Source organism: Lissotriton helveticus (genome assembly GCF_964261635.1).
Source record: "Lissotriton helveticus chromosome 1_1 unlocalized genomic scaffold, aLisHel1.1 SUPER_1_unloc_55, whole genome shotgun sequence".
In the NCBI taxonomy this organism is placed as follows: domain Eukaryota; kingdom Metazoa; phylum Chordata; class Amphibia; order Caudata; family Salamandridae; genus Lissotriton; species Lissotriton helveticus.
This window is the reverse complement of record NW_027611698.1, coordinates 481,022-507,501: the sequence shown is the minus strand read 5'-3', so window position 1 is coordinate 507,501 and position 26,480 is coordinate 481,022. Positions and strand designations below refer to the sequence as shown.

At 45.3% G+C, this 26,480-nt stretch overlaps 1 long non-coding RNA gene across 1 annotated transcript in view; it reads right to left on the bottom strand.

Annotated features, from left to right (window-relative positions):
* LOC144806241 (uncharacterized) overlaps positions 1 to 26,480 on the bottom strand; it is an 81,367-nt gene that overhangs the window by 10,572 nt on the left and 44,315 nt on the right. The window contains exons 2-4 of the long non-coding RNA XR_013605738.1: positions 19,950 to 20,008; positions 19,766 to 19,854; positions 5,527 to 5,596 (exon numbers count right to left, since the gene is read on the bottom strand). This is a non-coding gene — a long non-coding RNA (uncharacterized LOC144806241). The remainder of the gene's footprint in view (positions 1 to 5,526; positions 5,597 to 19,765; positions 19,855 to 19,949; positions 20,009 to 26,480) is intronic.

The following is a 26,480-nucleotide window of genomic DNA, read 5'->3' as shown; positions in this document are numbered from 1 at the left end:
AGGAGCGGACGGGCGTAGACGGGCTTACCTTTGGCGCACCTTCGGCGCTCAATCGGTGCTCCCGCTGCGCGCGTCCGCTGCGCGGTCGCTCTGGGGGCGTCATAAGAGGGGAGCCGGGAGGGAGGGTCTGCGGGGAGGCGGGGAACGCGGGAACCAATCAGCAGGCGGGGGGGGCGGGGTCTCGTGGGAAACCGGCGGGAAAAGCCTGAGGGCTCGGCGGCGGCCCTGCGGTGGCTTGGGCGGCGCTGGGGCGGCTCTGCGGCGGCCCTGCGGCGGCTGGGGCGACGTGCAGTGCGAGGCTCAGGCAGCAGCTAAGGAGGAGCAGGCGGGGGTGTGGGGGCGACCAGGCCAACTGTTCTGACATTTGCAGGTGGCCACGCTCTGCAAAGTCACATTCGGGAAGGGGGGCAGTTGCCTGATGCATCCCTACTGGAGGACCAGCTGCTAACTAATCCCCTGACCGAAAAAGCAATCTCAACCATCTATAGGAAGTTGATCTACAATTCTCTGGATGCCTTGGGGACGCGGAGAGCTGTGTGGGAGAGGGATCTAGGCAAGCTTGGCGATGGCGATTGGGTTGAGGCCATTCAGGGTGTCAGGGAGTTGGCAATTAGAAGTAATTTTTGTCTAATTTAACTAAATATACTGATACTGCCAATTCTATTAAAGGGCAGCTTGAACTCAGAGCTCAACAACAGACTCGATTGAATAAATGACCAGCACACTGCTTATCTTGCCAAGACACAGGTACTTTGTAAATCTCTTTTTATTCAACTAGTGCTCAATCGATAGTGTTGACACCGAAAATACGGTGCACATTAGTGAGAGTGATTAGACCAAAAACACAAAGTCTGCAAATATAGAGTGAGTAACATAGCTTGGCTTGTCCTGACACTCCCTGGCCAAATCCCACTACATAAAACTAGATTGCCCTTTATCGAAGGCAGGTAGTCCTCCCAAGGTTCTGGAGGTCGCTGGGCTGCAAGACGACTTGACTTTTGGTTCTGGATCATCCAGGGATGCAGACAGGCCAGTAGGACTGGGACCAAGACAATAGTTCTCTACAGATCCTCACCAGCAGAGAAGGCTGCAGTGCCCGGCTCATCTTAGGTCGTCAAGAACTGAAATTCAGGGTCTGGGGATGCCACCTAAAATCTTGATTTAAGGGTGTTACAAGGGAGTGACAGGTAGAGTCTAATGGGCCCCTTTCCTGGGGTGTCTATACCCTCTATCATGCCCACCTCCTGTGGGAAGGGGACACAGTCCTAGCCCTGATTGGATAAGTCCCATCATCTTCCCATCTTCAGCACCTGAGGGGTGGAGTTGACAGAGGGTGCGGTGGCGCACCTCCTGCTCTATCTAAGGTTTCCCACCTGTCCTTGCGCCTAAAAGGGGGTGAGGCCAGGATGATCGCTTGCTCCCTCTAACAGAAGAGGCTGGGGTTGCATTACCAGGGTGGCAAGGCCTTTGAAAATCCCTGCCACAGATGGCTCTGCCTGACCAGGGAGAGGTGTGAATATCTCCACCCAGGAAAGGCATTGTTATCAACCTCAAAATGCACAGGCACTCTCTCCATGAGGACAGAACACTGTCTGGTGGTAGCAGGCTGGCTCAGGCCAGTCGGTGACCACACTAAGGATTGGTAGATCTTAGGGGACCCCTCTAAGGGGGATGTATGACGTTACCACGCATACTTTTACAACGCATACCTTTACAACGAAACTATAACAACGCAAGTACCTTTACAACGCATGCCTTTACAACGCATGCCTTTACAACGCAGAGGGTCGTGGACCTTGGTCAGCGGACTCGATAATTCTCGCTTCGGTGCTTACTCTAATCAGGGGTTCCACTCGGCAACTCTGGGCATTAGCTTGCCTAATCTCCACAACGGCCCCACCAATTCCGGGGAGGCCTGGCTCCACCTTGGGGACTCCCAGCAAGGGACCATCCCACAGGGAAAGCCAGGACGAGTTCCCCAGAGTTATACAGCGCCGGGACGCCCCGTTGCTGGGGCAGCTGTGCGCTTTACAAGTATACTACCTTTACATTTACATTTACAACGCAATGCCATTACAACGCAAAAAAAGGTAAGTATATAATATAGTGTACTTTAATTTTTTTTAATTATTCAAATTTTAATTTACTATTCTAACTCCTGGGGGGAGTAATAGTAGGGTAAGTGCTGGATAGTGTAGGGGTAAAATTTACTATTCTAACTCCAGGGGGGTGTAATAGTAGGGGAAGTGCTGGATAGTGTAGGGGCAAAATTTACTATTCTAACTCCAGGGGGGTGTAATAGTAGGGTAAGTGCTGGATAGTGTAGGGGAATAATTTACTATTCTAACTTCGGGGGGGTCTAATAGTAGGGTAAGTGCTGGATAGTGTAGGGGTAAAATTTACTATTCTAACTCCAGGGGGGTGTAATAGTAGGGTAAGTGCTGGATAGTGTAGGGGTATAATTTACTATTCTAACTCCAGGGGGGTGTAATAGTAGGGTAAGTGCTGGATAGTGTAGGGGTAAAATGTACTATTCTAACTCCAGGGGGGTGTAATAGTAGGGTAAGTGCTGGATAGTGTAGGGGTAACATTTACTATTCTAACTCCAGGGGGGTGTAATAGTAGGGTAAGTGCTGGATAGTGTAAGGGTAAAATGTACTAATTACTTTTTTAATAATTAATATTAAATTAATATTTTATTTAATTATTATGAAAATTTAATTATTTCTTTAAATAAATGTACACTATATTATATACTTACCTATACTTACCTATATTTGCGTTGTAATGGCATTGCGTTGTAAAACCATCTGCGTTGTAAAGGTACTTGCATTGTAATGGTTTAGTTGTAATGGCATTGCGTTGTAAAAGTTGCGTTGTAATGGTTGTATACCCTCTAAGGGGCACCCTGTGTGCAATTTTTAATAAATCGGACACTGCAATCAATGCAGTTTTAATATGCTCAGATGTTTGGTATCAAATATCCCATATTTCAGAGAAACCTTCATGAGGCTGGGGAACTCGTAATGACAAGTGTCCAGCCAATGTGCTTACTATAGAGCTTGCCTGGTCACTTGCAATATTCAGGAATCGACAAGGACATTGCAGTAGATATCCCTAAAGCAGCATGCACTATAAGGCCTGCTAGAGGGGTGTCTTACCTATATCTATGGGCATCGCATACAGGGATGTGTGGCACGTCGACTCTTCAGTTTTGTCTGCACCAAGACACACAGCTGCAGTGGCAGTATGTATGTATGTATGTATGTATGTATGTATGTATGTATGTTTGCATGTGTGTATGTGCGTGGTGAGGGGTCCCTTAGGGTGGCATAATTTGTGCTGCAGCCTTTAGAGACCCTCTTAAACAAGGCCTTTGGTACCAGAGGTAATCTTTTACTAGGCACTTATATGTGAGCTAATGGGGTGCCAACCGTGGAAACGACAGGTACACTTAAGGGAAGGAGATCGGGCTCAGGGGACCTGGTTGGCAGGGACCCTGTCCACTTCCAGTAAATACTATATCATTTTCCGGTTAAAAAGTGAAGGCTAACCATGTCCAAAACAGGCCCTTTCCTACATTAAGACATTTTTCCTAGGACAGCGAAACCTCTACAGCAGGTCTTGCTCACAGTCCTTACACTGTGACTGCCACTACTGGATATTAATCTTGAATTTTTAAAGCAGGGCCAGGATGTGGACAGGAGCCAATGAACAGGAGGGCAACTCACCAGATAATAGAAGTCTTCTGTCTTCACACTCACTTAGAGAGAACAATAACATCCCATGTATTGCAGGACAAAGAGGCCACAACCCTCAGTGAAACACTCACCTTTCAGAGGAGATTCGTTAATAAGAATAAAATGAACATAACAGGTCCCTGGGGACCCCACAGATACACCGTTACTACCAGTACCATAAATGCTTGGGGTCCCGCAGGTAAACCTAACAGTGCTACAAAGTCTTAGGGGCCCTACAGGTAAACCTTTCCTAACCCAGTGCTACAAATGCTATGTGCTCAGTGCAGCAGGACTGGGCGCTCTAGGGCAGCAATTAAGTTGCTTGGCATTCATCTACCCTTAGCTAAGCCACGTGATAAAGGCAGTAGATCAGGATGATTCTCCTCGATCAGAAGTAGCTCTCACTATCGAAAAGGTGAAGACCCTGGTATAACACAAACGCAGACTTGCGGTTAGGCTCTACCACGACATGTAGTAAACTATTAATTTATGTATCTGTAGGATTAGATTGCATTGCAAGTTAATTCTTATGTCAATATTTTCCGCACACAACATACAACATAGATTCCTCACGTGCATACCCTGATGAAGGAGAACCCCCAAAATGAATTGGGGCAGACTGAATTAGAATTTTTACTTGGGGAACAGTGATTTTGAAAGTGATTCTATGAGAATAAATATGCTTAAACTGGAATACAGGTGGATTTGCTCCCAAGGGAAGGAGACATAGATGCACTTTTGCGGGTACAAGCTGTGGAGCAGGAGACACAGACCAGATCTAGTCTAGAGCTATACAAACAACTGTAGCCAAATACATCTCCCTTCTGGAACGCGATGAGTGGATTACATAAATACTACAATAATGAATGAAAAGTACATGGCATGCATAGACAAGGTTTGCTATGTAACCTCTGGACTCCTGTAAACCTAAACAAACACCAGTAATCAGACACTAGGGACATCACCTGAAGCTCCTAAGATTTTCCTTTTGTTTGGTATCTTGTTTTTGGGAGGTGTGTTTTAGGATAAGCTATGTTGGGTGTGTGTGGGGTGTGTCAGGTAGCCCCTGTGGTAGACAATGGGATAGAGGATAAGGAGTGCCATGCCATCCCTTCATATATTTCTCCCCTCCTATATTCACAGTCCCCTTTTACCAGTTGTCCGATTTGCTGTTATCAAGAAGTGGAGAGAGGGGAATCGGCAGGCGGCCCCTTTAAGCCGGAGCTGAGGACGGACATCAGAGGATACACACTTGAAGAAGGCGGGGCGGAGAGCGCGTCAGGTTGCTCAGTAGTTAGTCCAGCTACACGTGGCATGGGAACGCGAGGCGGAAAAACCAGCGGGGAAGACCGGAAAGACAGAGAAGGACTAACAGCCTTACGAGAGAGACAACCAGAGCCCAGGGGAGGTCACAGCTTGTCGGCGAGCAGAACACCCGAACCTGGCGGAGGAGGGAAAGCCGAAGCAGAAGACCAGACCTCACTGAAGGTCGCGGAGTCACCACGCCACGGCCCCGGAAGGACATGGCTCTTCCAGGTGCGTGGGCGTCTTCGGGGCTTTTGGAAAGGGGCTGAGTCAGAGAGGGACGGGAGGGGAGGCTGAGGGGTGAAAGGGACCAAAGGAAAAGGAAATAAGTGAGATGGAAATAAAGACAAGAGCAGAAATCATCGGCTACTCTTTTTGTTTTGGTTGCTCCAACCTCTACACCCTCCCTTGACATTTATGCATGGCTATTATTTATCCCTCACATCCTCCCTTGGCTAAACCATAAAGCAAAAACACTTACCTGGGTCTTTTCCTTCTGTCCGAGGGACGACGGCGGCCGAGGCTCACCTAAGGGACTGATGTGGAAGACCCTGTGGGAAAGAACAATATAACAGAGACAATCAATCATTGTGATTTCCTGTAATACTAATAAAAAGTACATACCAAGAAATTATTCAATGCAGTGTGCTCCTTCTTGACCGACTCTTCTACAACGGGGAGCTACATACTTTCCCTACAGGGATTGGGAGACAGAAACACAAAGACCAACAGACACACACAGACACACACACACGGGAAAGCATAGTAGGAAAACGCTATATACAGTTTTTATACGCTTGCATATGTACATTGTTTTAGAAAGATGGTGGAACAATTTATTCTGTTCAATGTGCTTATTTTGCTAATTACTTTTATCTGCTTCTATTATCATTGCAGTTCGGGTTGGACTGTTCCCATGAGGCACAGGGTCAAGACTGATTTGCATATGGCCATGTCTGAACTGGGGTGGCATGGTGAGCAAAATAATGATGGATTTACCCAGATCTCTTGACTGAGGGTGAATGTTTTGATTTGTTCTACATTCCGTCCATCAATTGTGTGTCTTTTGCATTATTATAATTGTAGCACATAAATTCTATACAAGAATTACGATGGTTAAATTAATAATGAAAATGCTAATGTTATGTTATTTTAATTTGATATCGCACACGAATTACCCCTAAGCAGAAACTACTTTAAGGAGAAATTTAGGATTGGTACGTAGAACCACTCAATTTTTGTGAAGTTGAAAGAAAGGCTCTTGTATAGGTAATGCCTGAAGTTCATCAACTCTCCTTAGTGAATTTATCGTTCTGAGGAAAGCAACTTTCCATGATAGGAATTGTAACGGACATTTGTGCATTGGTTCAAAATGCGGGCCCATTAGCCTTGTAAGGGCTATGTTTAAATTCCACTCTGGAGCAGGGGGAATACTTGGCGATATAACCCTATTTAATCCTTCCATGAAGGCTTTAATCACTGGTACTCTGAAGAGAGATAGGTGTTGTCCATTTTGCAAGTATGCAGCTACGACTCCCAGGTGTAAACAAATGGATGTGTAAGTTAATCTGCATTGCTGTAAATGCAATGGATAACAAATGATGTTCTTCACAAACAACAAGAGCAATTTGACTGTGACCTGGTTCGATAGGAAACACCTGATTTCAGAGTGGGAAGGATGACATAAAATCACGTAGTACGTAACAATTAAGACCGATATAATTGCTAACAAGATGCGGGTTGTAGCAGTGCAGAACATCGGACTAAAATGTCAAGAAGTTTACACGGTCAATTCAGCAAGAGTGGGCAGTTTGCCAAGTAGGATGGTGTGACAATCGTTTCAGCATATGTCACGGTAAGCCTAATATGATTGAAGTGGACTTAAGGGCAGGTAGAAGTGAGGGTTGTTGCGATGATGAAATTGAGCCTCACAGATACAGGGCAGTGTATTATGAAGCACGGTTTTGTTAAAGATAGGCAATGGCTATTGAGGGCATAAGAATAACGCCTAGGAACAGGTAACAGCTTGGGGTGGTGAGATGACGCAAGGTAGCGCCACATGTATGGGGCAGCATATTGCAAAGTATGATTGTTGTTTGGCAAGAGGGCTAGCTACGGAGGGGTATAAGTTCAACGCTGAGTGCAACTTGATAACTATCAAAATGTGGAGTGCTATTCTGTTTGCAGTACGTTTCATGGACATTTTTTGTTTGTGTACAAAACATATTAAGAATGTATATATTTTAAAGACATGTGTGTAAAGTACGTTGATGGTAATGCACATGAATTTGCTTGCTTTTTAGATGCCCCTGACGAAGGGAAATCTCCCGAAATGCATTGGGCTTTTTAATAACAATAAAAAAAACGTGACATATGGCAACCACCTCTCCTTTGTTTTTGGGAACGTTTCAGCTTGGAAGTAGAATGAATAAAATGGATTGAAGCAAATGAAAAATGGTTAAAAAGAAATTGAGCAAAAAAGGATTAAGCGAAGTAAAAAGAAGAAAGCATTAATTGATTGGATTCATTCATTCACGTGGCTGTGCAGCCTACATGGGATCAGAAACTTGGTTCCTGTTCTGTCTTTTATCTGCACCTCCTGGACTCCTCACATTCCTATCGAGAGAAGATCCTGCCTCCTCCTCATTAGTGTTGTTTCAGTAACTGCTTCTATCACGTGTTCATGTTTCATTGACTTGTATTAGGAGAAAAGTGCATAAAAATACATTGTGTAGCATTAGCATTATATACTCCAACTTGCTTTAGGGTGGATGCTCTCGTCCATTGCAAAGACAATTGTCACTTGTTAGTTTGCTTGGCCTTTTGCTATTTTTGCATTAAATGTATGATAGATGTGTTGTGTTTTATTTTACATAGCACAAGAGATGCTGAGGAAAATGACAGTCCAGTATACACATTCTTCATATAAATCAACTCACAGTATACTGTTCTGGAGGTTCAGTCCCACAGACATTATCTCTAACTGAACACCCTAGGAAGCATGTGCTTTTCAAACCAGTCGCCCTCTGATGCGGCGTCCTTGCTATTGGACAAGTCAATATGTCCTGAATTTTAGGAGGGTTACCGTATCTAGTGCACTCTGTTAGACAGCGCTCACCTGTGGTAGCAAGATGTTAATAGGCACCTTATCACCTATGCACGATGCAGGGCATTGAGTTACAGAGCTCCTCACGCGGTGGAGAAGATTAGGTCACATTTACTCGTTTTTCCATATTTGGTCCTGATGAAGTGCCACCTGATTGCTCCATGACTACACAAGGCATGAAAAACGTTGACCTGAAGTATAGACCCCAGCTTACCAGCAGGTCCATTGGTGTAAGCTTGAGGAGTCGTCCCCATGTAAATGTGATGGTTTTTCAACCCAGGATAATGCGCATTTTTTGTTCTTCTGTTCTTTCTATTGTGAACCTCGCACTCGATATTTAAAACCAATCCTGAAGGAGATGGGTTTCATGCAGTACAAGCTTGCATTGTTATACTTACAGATGATGAATTCCCCTTTAATTATGTATTGCACTGCTAGTTTTTTGGCCGCATCTGTCAGATGTAAGAGATCAAGGTTAAGATTGGAATTACAATTGAGGACAGATACCTAAATTCATGTCTACTGTACTGGTGAGCGCAAATTGTAATGAAGTTTATGGAAATAATGCCCTTTTAACTTGTTTTTTAATTCCACTTAATGTTTAATACTGTATTAATTGATTTTAAGATATTTTGAATGTGTGATATATGGTGTAGAATACTTTTATGATTTTAATTAATCGAATAAAGTGGACTTTGACTGACTGACTGACTGACTGACTGACTACTCACATGACTTGAGTTGTTGAGTCTTCCTCCTCACATAGAGTGTTCGGTGCTCCTGTTCTTCTAACACAAGTGCGTGCACTGGCGTGGGTGTAACTAAGTGCGTCAGCGCGCTGCTTGCAGAGCAGACTGCACGCTGCTATTCATCCCGCACCAGGCAACAGTATTTAAGGGTGTGTGGTAAAACAATATTATCTACGTTTGAGCACTCTGGGCTTCATATTCCACCGGTGAATGACAGTATAATAGCGTTGTGTGATGGAACGTCGGTTTTGCAATGCTGTTGCTAAGTGCCTAATTACCTACAGGTAATGACATCGCTTGAAGTGTTTGCCTTATAAATAAGTTCCTTTCGTCGACAAAGAGGGTGTACTTAGCCTGAAGAGGTGAAAACACTTCCAAAAATAAGCCCTCTGTACACATATTGTGTTGTGAAACAGCAAGGCATTTGCCATTTATCCAACGAGCGGGTACTTATAGCAATAGTTACACAGCGGATGCCTCAACTGGTTTTTGTCACGTGGTCAAGACCGTTTGTACAACTCGGAGGATTTAAACAAGGAAATTACTGGGTCAACATTGGTGTCTTCTGTCCCACTTAGGACGTTCCGGAAACATAAAGGACCGATCGTGCCATAAATTAAATTCATATCTCCCGCAAGTGCAAAATGTTCATTATTCATAAAGCACAGAATTGTGATGCGCCCAAAGTCACTCGCATCCGACATCGTGTACTTTACACAGCTTAAGAGTAACTTATGCACTTGTGAGTACACTATGCACGGGCGAGTGAGAGAGTAGGGAAAAGCAGGTGGGCATTCAGAGGCGAAACCCGAGAGTGGCGAGGCTGGCAGTGCAGACTAGAGGAACACCCACAGGGCTGGTTCGAAGAGTTGGTGTCCCCGGCTGAAAGAGAATGCACGAAGCCCCTCTTTGATTTGCATACACTGACACATTGAGGGGCTGTTTGCATCTCATCAGATGACCCTGCTCCAGGAACTGCTTGGTGCAGACCTCTCCTGTGCTGCAGTCATAAAAAAATCTCTGTGTCAAAAGCAGTAACTCTGCTATCTGCTAAAAATAAACATCTTTCATCTGCATGATACAAGTTTACTTCCCTGTAGACACATTAGCCCTCTATACTACTTTATGACTTAAAGCGTGACTAGACAAAACACAGACCTTGAAGTTTGCATGCAGTTCCTTGAGGCTGGTTTATAGCTCACTGTGTTATAATTGAAGGATTGCAATTTATGACCTGCAAGTCATAAAAAAATCTCGGTGTCAAAAGCAGTAACTCTGCTATCTGCTAAAAATAAAAATCTTTCATATGCATGATACACGTTTGCTTCGCTGTAGACACATTAGCGCTCTATACTACTTTATGATGAGGTAAAGTGTGACTAGACAAAACACTGATCTCAGCAGCAATAGCCGCCAGAGTTACCTTACCATTATTATTATTATTAATATTATTATTATTCCATGAGATTCCATGAGATTTAGATGGCACACAAAGCTCTCAGCCGCAGGTGGCTTGATCTCAAAAGATATTTTAAAAAGCATCCTTTGCAACCCATTAAGCCACAGCATATTTACTGTCACATTTCTACTTGTTTCCTATTTCTTTGTGGAAGACTTTTAAAAGCAAGTGTATTAGAGGACTGTCAAACTGCTGTTCATGACTCATCCCCTCATTACTTAACCCTCTGTTTGTTGCCACATCTGGACCCCCAGTTTATGGGTTCCCGAAGTAAAGTTTTTCCAATTACAGCACTGAACACTAATCTTATTTCTGTTAGTTTTTGTGAACGCGACTCGAATGTACTGGAGCGCTCTAGGTGAGAACCAGTTACACGGCACAACCTAGTACGCCAGGCAAATGTTGACTCGTTTCACTGAATACATCTGTCTGAACTGCGTGTATGTTCAACAGACCCCCACAAGCCACTGTTCCTTCCCAGTGCGAGTGAAACCGCTCCTCGCAAAGCATTACAGTAAATTAATGCACAACGCGTTTTCAATGTAGAACACAGACCAGACAGTGAAAAACCTTAAAATTCACGTGTCACTAGACACTGTAATAACACGGAGCTGCGGTAAAGCGCTATTATTCAGGCGGATTCTAAGATTTAAAAAATATATATTATTATATTATTATTTTACCTCACTGCTGATGAATGGGCACGAGCTTTTAGATAACACATGCTTAACGGAAGGTAGTCCTTGCAGTGAATTGTTTCAGAAAGCAAACAAGAATGGGCTGCCACCAATTCTTTACATGAAAAGGAAAACCAACGCTGCAAGACATTCTGCCACGAGGCTCGGGTTATGCAGCACTAGAAGAAAGTTACACCGAGTGTGTCTGGTGCTGTATTACATCTCCAGCATTCACAAACTCGGTGATTAATAGCGCGGCTCCTCCGAGACCGGCACTTACAGACCAATAAAAAATAAGGAAACCCTCTCCCTCCTCCCACCCGGACCTCCGTGCACCCCCTCCCCGCGTTCCCACCACTAATAACATAGCCGTATATTACCTGCCCCACCTCACTCAGCACGGCAGCCCCCTGTCCTCAGTCGTCACGCCAAGAATGCGGCAGCCGCAGCCTGGAAATTCCCATTGTCCGCTCGCTGAAGCCATCCGCACAAAAAACGAGGCGCGCGACGCGATCCGATTCTTTGGACAGGAGCAGCAGTGAAAGATGATCTGAATCTGGTCAGAGGGACCCTGTGGCCCTGCCTACCGTAAGGTTCAGCCTCTAAGTGACGTCAGGCGGGCACACGCACTTCCACGCAGGCGCAGAGTGTTCTTGGCCGCTTCTCTGCTTGCTGATGGCATACAAGAGGCGTTGGACGGGACGAGAATAGCCCAAGGGACCCGGTGAGTGGGGTCGGGGCTGTGTGTGGGAGTGGGGTGGGAGGAGGGGTGCGTGTGTGTGTGCGTGTGCGTGTGTGTGCTGTGTCTGTGTGCTGACTTGCTGGGAATCTGAGGCAGGGGATGTGCACGGCGCCGGGCTGGGCGTGCGCGCCCACAAGGTGAAGTCGACGCTCGTGCCCGGCCCCTGTCTCAGATTCCCAGGAGACGGGTGACAATAGTTGTCGAGCTAGACATGCTTCGCATGTGTTCTAGCTCGACCTAAAAAAATAGTTTTATATGTCACTACGTGCAAAAACCATAAATCGATAACAATATGACGTTGCAGAATTATGAACATACTTTAAACTGGCATCATGAGAAGGATACCGCTTCCGCTCGTTTGAACGATATACTTAACATGTTTGTTCTTATCTTTTAAAATTCTTTTTTAATCATTTTATAGGGATATAATATTTGTATTATGACATTGTTATGGTTTTAAATAACTTAAACAATAAAGATTACTTACTTTAAAGACCTGGCCAAGCCTCATTCGGCTGCTGCCGGGGCCCTGGCCGATGATAAAGTGCCTCCAGGCCGGAACGTGGACGGCGTGCTCAATGCTTAGTGGTGCCGGGAGATGTAGTTCCTCACCCCTGTCAGTCACAGGTTTGTGGCAGGCAAGCAAACAAAGATTAACGGGCTCCCGTTTCAGTGCAAGACAAATTGCCCGAAGCTCTAGAAGGTTGACTTGGAGCCCGGACTCCGCTGGAGTCCAGTGGCCTCTGATCTCCGCCTCTCCCATGCAGCCACCCCACCCCAGAAGTGATGCATCTGACACCATTGTGAACTCTGGTTGGGGAAGGGAGGGGGGCCTGCCGTTGACCCAATTGTGGTTCGTTAGCCACCACTGCAATTGGCGTGCAGAGCCCTCCGTGATCTGGATACAATCGGAAAGATTCCCCTGATGTTTTGCCCACTGGAACTTCAGATCCCACTACAGAGGCTGCATATGCCACCTGGCATAATCTACCAGCAGGATGCAGGAGGTCATGAGGATCATTCTGACTGAAACCTAGGATAGAGGCTTAAAGATCGGAATCATAGCCTGAATATCCCGGACTCGCTGTTTGGAAGGATAAGCCCGAAACTGCGTTGTATCAAGAACCGCTCCGATGAAAAGGAGCTTCTGAGAGGGAATCAGGTGTGACTTTGGCACGTTGATAGTGAACCACAGCGAATGCAGGAGGTCCGCTGTAGTCTGGAGGAGGGAGACGACAGCCTGGGGCGAGCCCGCCTTCAACAGCCAGTCGTTGAGATACGGGAAGACGTGAACCCCTGATCGGCGCAGATGAGCTACAACCACCGCCATCACTTTCATGAGCATCTGAGGGGCGCTGGTAGGGCCCCAAAGGGGAGCACGCTAAACTGAAAATGCTCATGGCCAATTAGTGAACCGTAGGTAATGCCTGTGGGCTGGCAGGTCGGGAATGTAGAAATAGGTGTCATGCAAGTCCAGCGCTACCATCCAGTCTCCAGGGTCGAGGGCAGACAGAACCTGAGCCAATGTCAACATCTTGACATTGGCTCAGGAGGAAGTGGTTGACGTCCCTCAAGTCTAAGATAGGACGCAGGCATTTGTCCTTCTTGGGTACCAGAAAGTAGTGGGAGTAGCAACCACAACCTACTTCTGGCACAGGGACGCGTTTGATGGCTCTCTTGGCCAGAGAGCCGCAACTTCCTGGCAGAGAAGGGCCAAGTGATACTCCGACATGTGATGGAATTGAGGTGGCATTGATGGAGGAGTAGTCTCGAAGGGGAGGAGGTAGCCCCTTTGGACTATCTGCAAAACTCACCTATTTGACAGGAGGTTCTGCCAGTGGGGGAGGTGATGGCGAATCCTGCCGCCCATTGGCCCAGGAGGGTCGGACTATGAAGGTTTAGAAGCTGCTGCAGAGGGGGTACTGGTGGACTGGCCCGCACGTTGGCCCCTGACCACGACGCTGCGTCCCACGTCCCTGGCCACGCAGAGGCTGAACAGTATACGCAGGCCTGTGGCTCTGGGCGGAACGTGGTGGGACATCCCTTCCATAGCCACAAAAAGAGCTAAAAAGCAGACTGCGCTGGGCGAGAGTTAGTAGCAAGGCTTAAGGATCATTCTTAGCCCTAGAATCCTTAAAAAGCTTGAGCGCGTTGTCCGCTTTGTCACCACACAAACGACAGCCATCAAAGGGTCTGTCCAAAAGAGTTGATTGGACATTGCCCGAAAAGCCAGTAGACCTTAGCCAGGCAAAGCGTCTCAGTGCTAATGACGTTGAAATCGTCCTGCCTAGTGAGTCGGCGGTGTCCAGCCCACATCGTATGTGAACTTTGTTGCACCTCTCCCCTCAGCAGCTGCAAGGGAGAGCACGGCCGTGACTCTTCCGGGCACTGAGGCAGTACCTGCGGGACAGTGTCCCACACATAGTGGGTATAACGGCCCAAGAGACATGCAGTGTTCACAGACCTCTGTCCTAAGCTGGCGAAAGAAAACATCTTCTTCCCATGATGGTCCAGCTTCTTGGATTCCCTATCAGGTGGAGCAGTAGGGAATGCACCATTGGAAGTAGAGGCTTGGACCACCAAGCTCTCAGGAGTAGGGTTTTGGGAGACGAAAATGGGGTTGCCCGGGGCAGGGCGGTGGGGTGGGGCAATCGTCCTATCCACAGTAGCCCCTGTGCTGGGCTTGGACCAAGGGCCCAGAAGGATGTCTGTGAGGGCCATATTGAACAGCAGCAGGAGCTCCGAAGAGGCCGCTGATGGTTGATGGACCTTGGTCAGGAGGTTAGTACTGATTGCCACCATAGGAAGCTCAAGGTTTAAGGCCTCAGCCACCCTACGCCACACCACTGCGTATGATGCAGCCTTCTCTGTAGCCAGAGTAGGGGGAGAAAGCATACCAAGGTCTGGAGAAGTGTCCAGAGCACTGGCCACACCAAACTCCTCTCTCCAGTCTGGTTCTTCCAACTGGTATGCTAGAGGGTCCACAGACCCCTCCTAGTCCTCAACTTCCTCTGGTTGCCATTCAGGGTGATAGTAAACACCAGGGTAGAACAAGGGTACAAAAGTACCGGGTGGTGCCGGTATCAGCGTCCGTTCTGCTCCGTGTCCATGTCGAGCGGGAGGCCGGGGTAGACAACGGTTGGGGAAACAACCTGCAGTGGAAGGGGTGGAGGTGTCGTCAATGGATTAGACGCCGGAGGTGGTGTCGTAATGTCGACCAGCCCCAATCCAGATCCAGGAGTTGATCCATGGGAGCACTGCGGAGCCGAAGCCGCCAGCATCGAAGGCCAAGAACCCCCAGCCGAGTCTGCAGGGTCCGAAGGCGCACTGGCCCAGTAGGGGCACAAGCAGCCCCCATGCTTACTCCTTTTGTCGGTTTAGACTCCATCAGAAAAAGCAGAGAAGTTTTTGGATGTTTATTTTAGATACGGTTAAACATGGTCTAAACCAGGAAATTCAATGGGAACAGGCCATGTGATACAATACCAGTTAAATTACCATGGTAAATCAATCACTGACCGAAGGCCGAGTGCCCATGGCATGGAAAAAGGCATCAGTAAGACCTATTAGGAAGAATACTACAATCCCTTGGACGGATTTGTCTAATCTCAGACCGATATCCCTACCTCCATTCATGGGAAAGCTCACTGAAAGACATGTAAACAAGCACCTTTCGAGCTATATATCGAACAGGCCGGCAGTCTAGACCATTCGCAATTTGGCTTTAGGCCGAAGCACAGTACTGAGTCGGCACTGTCAATAACGGATGATCTACACATGTACCAGGACAGGGGTCATTCGGTAGTCCTGGTACTGTTAGATCTGTCGGCAGCGTTCGACACTATATCTCATAATATTCTGCTCGAACGGCTTGCTAAGATCGGTCTTGTGAGTACAGCACTGGCCTGGCTAAGAAGTTTCCTATCTAACCGGACTCAATCGGTTAAAATGGGCACATTTCGCTCGGTGGAAACTGAGATTACCAAGGGGGTGCCACAGGGCTCTTGTTTGAGCCCAACTCTTTTTAACATCTACGTGGCCTCCCTGGCTAAAATCTTTAGAGAGTTCGGTTTCATCCCAGTATCATACGCGGATGATACCCAGCTCCTGTTTCCTTTTAAAACTCTTACCGACGAAGTGAAAACATCTTTTTCCAATGGCATTAAGGCAGTAGCAAATTGGATGACTTCTAACTGCCTCCAATGCAACGTAGGCAAAACGGAGGTTGTATTCTTTGGGGAAGCGCAAAGATCCTGTGGACCCCGGACTGGTGGCCGCAAGACCTTGGCCCGGTCCCAGACCCTAAATTGGTTGTGAAAAATCTAGGAGTGCGCTTGGATCGTGAACTCTCTTTTAAGCAACATTGTAACATCATTGTGGGTTCCTGCTTCCATGTCATCGGCTTGTTGCGAAAGGTCTTTCCCCTGCTACCGGACTTCACCAGGAAAACCTTGGTGCAAGCTCTGATACTTAGTCGTTTCGACTATTGTAACGGCCTCCTGTTATCGGCCAATGATGGAGTACTAGCCAAACTCCAGATGATTCAAAACACTGCGGCCAGGCTGGTATTAAATGCCCCCCCTAGAACACCGTCTAACCCTCTCTTGGAGAAATTGCATTGGCTCTCAGTCCGTAACAAGGTAAAATTTAAGACCTGCTGTTTAATACACAAGAGCCTAAATGGACTGGGGCCATCGCACTGGAGAGATAAATTCATTCCATACAACCCGGTTAGGTCCCTTAGGTCCAGTAACCAGCTTCTCCTGAGAGTGCCAGCTGTGAGAAAGGCCAGACAGGGTGGCAAGACCCTATCTGTAGTCGGTCCGATTTTATGGAACAAGTTTCCCCTTGAGCTGAGGCAATGTTCTGAACATCTGAGCTTCAGAAAGAAGCTCAAAACATTCTTGTTTCAGAACTAATCTGCTATCCACTGACTGCTTGACCATGCTTCTGGTATTTTGGGCGCAGAGATACTCCGTAAGGAGTCGATTCAAGCGCGTTATAAACCCGCAAATAAATAAATAAATAAATAAATAAAACCATCCATGGCGTTTGTTCCAAATTCTATTTTTTGCAATTCCTATATACTATATACACCTCAGCAAAATATATCTATTAGTGGCACATGTTTCATCTTCCACCTTATTTTCTTCAGTCTTACTATTATCTTTCATATTTTATTCCTTTATTTATTTATTTTTCTTAGCTTTATATATGTAGCAGTTACATACCTGCGCGTCGCAATTAATCATCATATACTGTCCTTATCATCGCTTGCCACGGAGTTCCCTGTTAGTACACCGCCTAGTCAATTCGGATTAGGTCGGCAACACTACACCACCCAGTCAGTTTGGATTAGGTCGGCCACACTGTATAAATACATGTGTAGCACGCTATGACTACATTGCTATTCACTTTCCTGATTGCAATACTGTTTCAACAAACAGATGCACGAATACTGCTTCATATAAGGAGTGACATTGCTCTTCATATTATGAAAATTGATTCATTTTAGCTGTGTCACAGACAGTATAAGGTGGTAATATTGCGTAAATTTAGGCATTGTGCTTCACATATATGTTTTTTACATCGTTCCAATAAAGTTTTGTCAAGGTACACAGACGATTGGCCATCTTTTACCATGTGATACACCCGCTGCAGGTCAAAACACCTTAACCGGATCACGCCAGGTTTGTTTCCGATAGCAACCAAAAAAATGCCAATACTGATACCATTCAAACTCAAGCAATTATCCCACACACCAGATGACCTAAACACTCTGGTTGAAAATAGTAGAATTCTCTTTTTCTTTTTCAAGTACACTTTTTTACTTATTAGTTATTATTTTCTCTTGATTTGTATTGTTTACATTTATAAACAATGATTCATTAACAAAAAGATAACTAATAAGTAAAAAAGAGTATATGAAAAAGAAAAAGAAAATTCAACTTTTTTCATCCAGCGTGTTTAGGTCATCTGGCGTGTGGGATAATTGCTTGAGTTTGAATGGTATCAATATTGGCATTTTTTTGGTTGCTATTGGTGTATTGGTCCGAACCTTACTGAATAAGAGCCAAACCCTTTCTTGTTTTTCAGGTTTAGTTTCCGGGCATATTCGCAGAAAGAAGGAACCTCATATCCGGAGGCTCCAAATGACTAAAAGGTAAGTTCGAGCCATTGACACGCCCTAGCTTTAATCAAGTCCGCATAGTTTTTCACAGTACCCTAATTAAGTTTGCATAGCTCCTGCTGGCGCATCGTTATCTCGTGACATTATAAAACACATTTAACTTAACATATGTGGATATTTTGTAACTCTTATTATTCTTCTGCCTATATTTTTACCCGGTCATAGTAAAAGGCACGAGTGAAGTACAATTGTGCATTCTTTCTCCTCTGCAAATTACACACCTGTGTAACTTACCCCGCTAGTTTAAGCCTCCATTTTGTAGGCATTCGAAGGCTTGATTTCGAAGTATATTATATAAGCTGTACTGTAATTTCATTTTCGCCTTATAGTTACTTCATTTATATTGCAGTAATCCTTGAAATCACAAAACAGAATTGCACTGACCCCTTTCATCTGCACCGCATTGCATCAAAGTAAGTGCTGTGCCGTTCTACATTAATGCATAATACTAGTATTGACTAGCTATTTATTATCGATCTTCAGTAGGTCTCATTGCTATTACATTTTCGCTAAATACAAACATGCTTTAAGTTTCAACTAACCAGGACAATCCTGTGTATCTTTATTCTTTAGCTTTGAAAATATAGCAGTGACATCCAGTAACTATCAGACATCACTGTGCTATCTTGTTTTTCTGGCGTCGCCTGATTCCTCTCTCTATTGCCCATCAGGCATACAGGTATAAATAGAAAATAGTTTTCGGATTTGTAATTAAGGACCCATTCTCTATCACATTTGTCCATTTACATATGTTTAATAATTTTTAGTACACCATTATTGAAACACCACGAGGACTTACATATTTCATCCGCTTACAATGTACTGACGGCGTCTTTTTGCCCTTGGCAACTGAGGTAAATATTAGTTAGATACCTAGAATCGCTGTCAATCAAAAACATTATTAAATGTGAGCAACTATCAATATGCGTCTTCTACCTTCATCGTTTAGATTATACATGAAGTATCGCACTGTCTTCATTTACCGTTCAACACGACGGTTCTCCAAACCCCATCAATAGTAGGTATACTATTTCTGACACCATGAGTTAAGCATGTGACTTTGATACAAATAGGGGTCACCATCGTATACATACACAAATGTTCTGGGTGCCTTTTCCTTTCTTCCTTCCCCCCCCCCTTTTTTAATCATTCACATAGGGTTCCCTTCACTATCTTTATATATTGCCTTTTTCACATCTAATTTTATTCCATTAACCTTACTATTCACTTCTAAAGTAATTATCTTGAGTCATATCTTTCCATTTTCACTTTTACTCTCATTCTTCTCCCTTATTTCATCCAATGCAAATGTCTTCTTTGTATACTTATCGCTCATTGTATTCGTGAAAGAACCTCCCTCATTAATAAAGACAATGTTTACTTCACAGATTCATCAATTGTTTGTACTGTGGCCGTCTTCGTGGCGAAGGCACCCCTGTTGTGCCGACACAGACGTAGAATTCCACCAGTCATTTGAATTTGTGCCACTCAGTCTCCAATTGATCTTGTTTTTTATATATTGTGTCAATCTATCAGTGTTGAGCAATATGTCATCATACCAACAATGTTTTAAATGTGTCTTCAGTATGTCTGTGAGTTTGTATGATGGACATGAAAGTGGATGAATGATTATTATTTTTTTTCTAATTGTTTAACACTTAATAAATGCTCATTTTGTATTCTTGATAAATAATTTGTGCTCTTTGGTTCTTTCTGACCTTTGTCTATTGATTAGCATTTAATTATTGTTTATTGAGTGGTTGCCTTAAATCTGTACAATGATTGATTTTTCCCTACCTTAAGGAACCTTATCTTAACTGTAGGCGGCCTCTTCTTTTGCGCTTGTCAGCAATCCTTAGCATCTGAAGGCTTGGGAGTCAACGATCCTTCACATAGTAGAACATATGTGAAAAAAGAAAACCCAAATCATTTCAGTGATTCTTTTTGTGCCATTTCCACTTCCCCATTAGATGCTACTTACCTTGCTTGGAATGCTGAAAGTATATATTAGCGGACACTTCCAATATCAGGCGTACCAATCTGCAGGAGAACAATACCAGATATTTTAGCCACCACTCACACATGGATGACAGTGAATTAATTCATGGACCTAAAAACATCAAGAAGTAATCAATATAGTTTTCTACCATTAAAAGAGCTATGAGCGAATTAAAGTTACATCATCATGTCTGCAGCAACAAACTAAAGTTACATCACACAATGCAAGACAGACAGGTGGAAAGGTCATAAGATTGCGGAAACATGTGTGTACCTAATTTATCTGAACGACCTCATTCATAGAGGTGCTCCAAGGAGAAGATGTGGCCACCATACACTCCAATAGGGGGCCAACACTTCCGACTCTAAAATATAAGATCCCCTGAACAACAAAATTAAGAGTTATTATATGTACAATAGTCCTATTTAATCAGCAGTGCTTTATTTCCTATCTCTACATGCATCCAGCAGTATTGATAACCTTTGCAGCCAACATATGTTTCGTCAATAGGGTATATCCACCATCGACTTCATCAGGCTACAAATAAACAGAAAACCATACATAAACTACATAGTCTCATGCTTATGTAGTAATCAACCACGGTATCCCTGCTGCAAGATCTTTTGTGTAACACCGCATTCCAAAATGTTCTTTCTTGAGATTAAAATTATATAGTTAAGAACCGTGAAACCACAAACAAGACAATGCATCCAAAGGAAAGATTGAGTTGTGCGCCCTCGATACCAAAGAGAAGAGACCTAGTGACACCTCAAAAGAACACCCGTATTAGGAGGACAGTTGTCCAGAAACAGACTGCAAAAAAGAATACCAGGTGAATATTTAATACAAATAGGAAATCCAAATAACCACTCATATTACCCAAAACAGTGATAAAACTTGCCGCATTAAGGGCTAAGGCTATCTGCCTCCCTCTTAAAGAGCGCAAGGGAAATGTTAATGGATTAGGGAGACCCAGCAAAATATAGGCAGGGAAGCACAGGATATCTGTCTCGAAGGCTTCATTTATGTCCTGGAGTATCAGGTCCCAGTATCTTACTAATTTGAGGCAATGCCAAAGTAGATGTACTAATGAGCCTGTCTGCCCGCAGCCACGCCAGCAGTAAGCCGGGGTCGGTCTTTGTTCGAGTGCTTCTGTCGGGCCGCAGTTAAGTACCAGTATGAGGCAACTTTATAAGCTGCTTCCGTACCCGGGATGTTGTGTGCAGTGTGATGTGTTCTAAAAAAAGATGTCCTGCCACTCCTTGTCTGTGAGGGATCTGCCTATTTCCTCCTCCCACCTTAACTGTCCTTAGAGTTCGTTGGTGTGGTGTCTACTGAGAGGAAAGAATACAGTTTTGATATAAGGCGCTTGCCGTCGCTTTTACTAATAAGCCACTTTTCATACTGGGTTAATGGACGAGAAGCTCCTGGTCTCATCTCCGGGTAGGTTACCCAGTGACGAATATACCTTTAAATCCCCCATTCTTTTTCCCCGCAGGGAATCACAACGCCGTCGTTACAACGAGCGTGTTGTGATTCCGCATACCATTACTCCGCAAATCAGAACAACGACTTGCAGAGGAGGGGCGCTGGAAGTTGGAATAGTATATTCCAACTCCAGTCTGTGCAGACACTAGGGAAGGTGTTGGATTTTAAATCCAACACCTCCCCGCCCCCCGCAAAGTGTTGTTCCGACTTGCGGAGTAATGGTGTGCGTAATCACAACGCAGTCGTTGTAATGACTGCGTTGTGATTACCTGCGGGGTAAAAAATTAGTTGTAAACGCTGTTTACCCCCAGGGACACGCTTGATTATAGGCGTACTAGTCAGTGGCTGGGATTTCGTAATCTTTCTGAAGCTGATCAAAGGGAAAGGCCCTCTCTTGATTACACCCCTTCTCACGCCACTGCTGGAATGTTTTTGATTTGCACCCAGGCGGGAAGTCAGAGTTGTCCACCAATGGAGTGGGGAGGGGAATGAAGTAAAGCCATGGCGGATTGCAGTTGCGTCCCATACTTTTAGGGTAGTTGTCATCACCGGGGAGAGGTAAAGCCTCCATGCGTTATGCCTACGCGGGAGCAAAATCTCTCCCCAAGTCTTCGCTCCTGCAATTATTTGGTTACTAAACGAGCAATGTTTCTCTGAAAGTGGGTGGTTCCACTCAAGAATGAAGGGTAGTTGTGATGCTTGAAAATACCTGGACAACACAGGGGCCCCCCCACCTAACTTGGGTTTTGTGATCTGCACAAAGCTGAGTCGCGGTTGCTTCCCACCCCAGATGAAGTGGTTGATGGCCCACTGTAGGTTCCGCAATGTAACCGCAGTTGGGGAAAGGGAGCTAGTTTGAAAGATGTACAATATGCGCGGCATTATCGTCATTTTAACTGCTGCAACATGACCCGCCCAAGAGAGACCCGATCATGACCATGTGGAGAGGGTTTCAGTAGTCTGTTCTAGAAGTGGCCCGTAGTTAGCCGTTAGTGTCTTATTAGGGATTCATACTAAGAAAATCCCCTGGTATGGTATGTGATTGCTGGTCCAAGTGAATGGGAAATGCCTGGACAGGGCCTCTACATGTGTCAGGGGTAGTAGACAGATTCAGTATTTGTAACTTGGGAAGGTTTACCTTGAAGCCCGCCACTTCACTGAACCACGAGAATTTGCCACTAGGGCCACGAGCGAGGTCTCGGGATTTGTCAAGGACAGGAACACGTCGTAAGCGTAGAGGCTTATAGTATCTATGTCAGCCCCCAGGCGGACCCCGGAGATCAACGGGTTGTCTCTAACCTCTGAATTTGGTATATCCCGCTTGGATAGATTTGTGATTCTTTTTTCTTCAAGCTGATATTTGGATATTCTCCATCAGTACTTATGGTGGGTCCGATCTTCAATCGGTGTTCTTTTCTTATCTTCATTATCTCTCCTCCTGTTTTCTCACTTCCCTCACTTTCTTGTCACTCTATTCTTAGTACATATAAAAAGAATTCCTGTTAAACTTATCTTTTTTTCACTTGGTGATGGCTGGTGCTTGTTTTACTTACACTGCAGTCAATTCCACCTTTGTTATACTCTTGGATTCTTGAGTCACACTGTTTAGATGTGTATTTAGGTCTACAACAAACTCTGTTAAATTTTGGATGTATAGACACGTCAAGGAGTGTATACAGCATGTTTTGTTTTACATAACATATGGTTTATCTATGTTTCTCAAATGTATATACAAATGTTGTTTTTTATGTGTTTTTAAATATGTCAATCTCTATATATGTTAGTGAATTGTATGGTATGTATATGTTTGTTTTTGTCAATGTATGCAATTTTGTATGTCATATTTATACTAGTATTGTTTGATATTTCCAGCCTTGAGAAAGTCTTAATGCAAGACAAAAAACGTGTTGGCAAACTGCGTGCTGGGAGATCTTATACGATTTTTTGAATACTAATAAAGAATTGATGAAATCACAAGAAGATTGACATTCAATTGACTCTGAACTGCCTGGATCTTCTTTCTTGGAATTGATGTTGGTTTTACTCTGTCTCATTGTCCAATTGAGGGTATACAGATCCCTTAACAAGCGATTACTTAGCTAGGACTGAAAAGAAACTTATAAGGTGTGCTTTGGATAGCCTCAATGCTATATGTTCATATTTCGCATCGACGTTGAGCAATGAGACTGGACGATAGGAGGCACATTCAAGGGGATCTTCAGATGGTTGTGTGATTACTGAGATGGAGGCCTCCGAGAGGGAATCAGGGAGTGCTCCCGTATCAAGAAATGAGTTAAAAAGCTGTTTCGCAACAGGGGCTAGTATCTGACAGAATTTGTTATAGAACGAGGGGGGGGGGGGGGGAAGCCATCCAGGCTCGGGGACTTGGAGGTTTTGAGACTGGCTATTGCTGTCACTACCTTGTCAACTTGGATAGAGCGATCAATGTAAATTGCAGTAACAGTAGGCAGCGCAGTCAGCTGCGCACCATGGAGGTAACTACCTATGTCTCTATGTGTAGAGTCTTCCTCCGCACTACGTTTGCTGTAGAAGGCTCAGAAAGCTTCTGCAATTTTGCGTATACTAGAGTCCCGGACGGGTCTTTGATTGCCGGTATTGTTACGGTAACCTCTCTTTGGCGTAGCTTATGGACTAGCATGCAGCCAGAAGGTTTTCTGTTAAGGAAGAATTTGTGCCGGAGATGCACTAAGGCATATTCCGCTCTATCTAGGTCCAATCGGTGGAGAATTAAGCGTTTCTTCTTCAATTCCCTCCAGGAGCGGGGGGCACCGGTGAGTTTGTGTATGAATTCTAGTTCTGCTACTGATGCCGCTATTTACTTCCTCTGTTCCTTCCGTAGCTTGTTTTAGCTTGCTGATGTGGCTATTAATTCCCCTCGTATAACTAGTTTTAACGCTTCCCACAAGGACGCCGGGCGAACCTAGTCTCGGTCATTGGTGGTGAGATAGTCTTTGATTGCCTTGCTAATAGCTTTAGTTATCTGGTCGGAGTGAAGCATGGCGTCAAGTAGAAGCCATCGTGACGGGCATGGTTGAGAGGCACCTAGGTTCAGCGATAGCGTGATCAGGGCATGATCAGAGAGGGAATGGGATTCAATTGTTGCTTCAGCTACGCATCCCAATAGTGCATCTGTGATGAGAAAATGATCAATAGGGACATAGGATCTATGGGCCGCAGAAAAGTATGTGTAGTCTTTGGCGGAGGGGTGTGTCTGACTCCATATATCATTAAGGACGCTATTCATACGCCATTGATGTCCAGTCTGTGTGAGGGTCCCAGCTTGTGTAGCGAGATGCCCCGAGCGATCTAAGTCTGTATTCATTACCAGGTTAGGCCCCCCCACCCTATCACCACCTCTCGGTCTGGCGTGGCTAAGACTTGTGTAAGGTAGGTAATCAAGAAGCGTTCCTGGTGTTCGTTCAGTGCATAAATAGATGCCACTGTGAACCGTTTATGACCTCACTGGAGCCTAATCCATAATGCTCTGCCCTTGTGTTTAGCTATCACATCAGTGACCATTCCTGTTGGACCCGGCCTGGGCAAGCAGTGTGGCAACCCCATTTTTTTTAGTTGTGTCAGTGGTCCAGTATGGTCTGGGAAACCTGGGTGAGCGCATGCGGTGGGTGTCCCTGACAAGTGAGTGGGTTTCTTGCAATAAGCATATGTCTCCCCGGAGTGTTCTAGATAAGATAAAATCGCTTTGCATTTTACTGGACTATTGAGGCCTCGAACATTGAGGCTCACCAAACGTATATTATGCATTGCACAAGTTTAGGAAGCCCCTATGCAGCTTGTTCACTTCGTCCTCATCACGCCTGCGAGGTAGAGATGGTGCGCCATACCATGAAGTTCGTAGAACTCTTGGAGCCCTTCTGGAGACTTGGCTGGTGCGGAGGAGAAGAAGTGAAAGAAGACAGAATGTACCCATAACCAACAAAAGGATATACTGAAAAAATCAACAGGAGCCAAGTCTGTCAAGACCCAAGAGTCAGTATGAGACGACGACAGCCAAGGGAGGACTGTTCTGGAGGACCACGCTCCAAGAGATTCTGTGTGGGACCTCTGAGCGACCCGCAGATTGTACAGTACTGGGAGCATCCTACCAAGAGCCCCTCTACTGCCTCCTTCAGTGCCTCGCAAGTCCCTCTGTACCCCCGGGAGCAGGTTCGTCTTCAGCTCATGATGCAGTTGAAAGGGTGGATTCCGCTGATAGGACCTGTAGCACCGCCTGTCTCTTTTTACTAATGGTGGCCAAGTCGGGCCGGGCCCGCAGTGGTTGCTTGTTACCTTCTGCCATGCAGTTCGTATACACTTAGGAGAGGCGGGCTACTCCTCAGAATCATCCTGCGTGGTGATGTGCAGGAGGGCACAGGCTTCCCTGAGTGATCTGATCTGATAGAGAGATCCTTCATACTTGAAGATGACGCGGAAGGGGTGGCTCCATATTAGCCTTCCGTAGGTGTTCTGTTACAGAGCGGAACGTCCTACGTTTCTGCAAGTTGATCCTGGAGAGATCCTGGTAAAAGGTTAGGGAATAGCCTTTGAAGTGGACCGGTGGGAGTCTCTGGCTTTTCTAAGAAAGTCCTCTTTGATCTGAAAATCGCGAACGCAAACCAGTATATCAGCTGGGGGACCTTTCCCCAGGCATTCAGATCCCACTCTGTGAACCGAACCCGGTCTAGCTGTAGTGCAGAGGTTTCAGGAAGTCCGGAGACATGTCGTAGGAGGTCTGTGACAAACTTGCGTAGGTTGGAGCCCCCTGCTTTGGATGGCACACCTCTAATTCTTATATTGTTCCTCCTGGATCTGTTCTGCAGGTCCTCGTTGCGAGCCTGAAGGGCCAGCTACTGCTCTTTTAGCCGTAGCCCCCCTTTTTGAAGCCACAAGAACTGCTCCTCCCGGCCTAGCTCCCGGTCTTCAAGTTTGGCGACTTTCTTGCCCACTTCGGCCTCCTCGCATGTCACCTATCGGTTTTCCGATGCTAATTCAGTTTTCATTATGTGC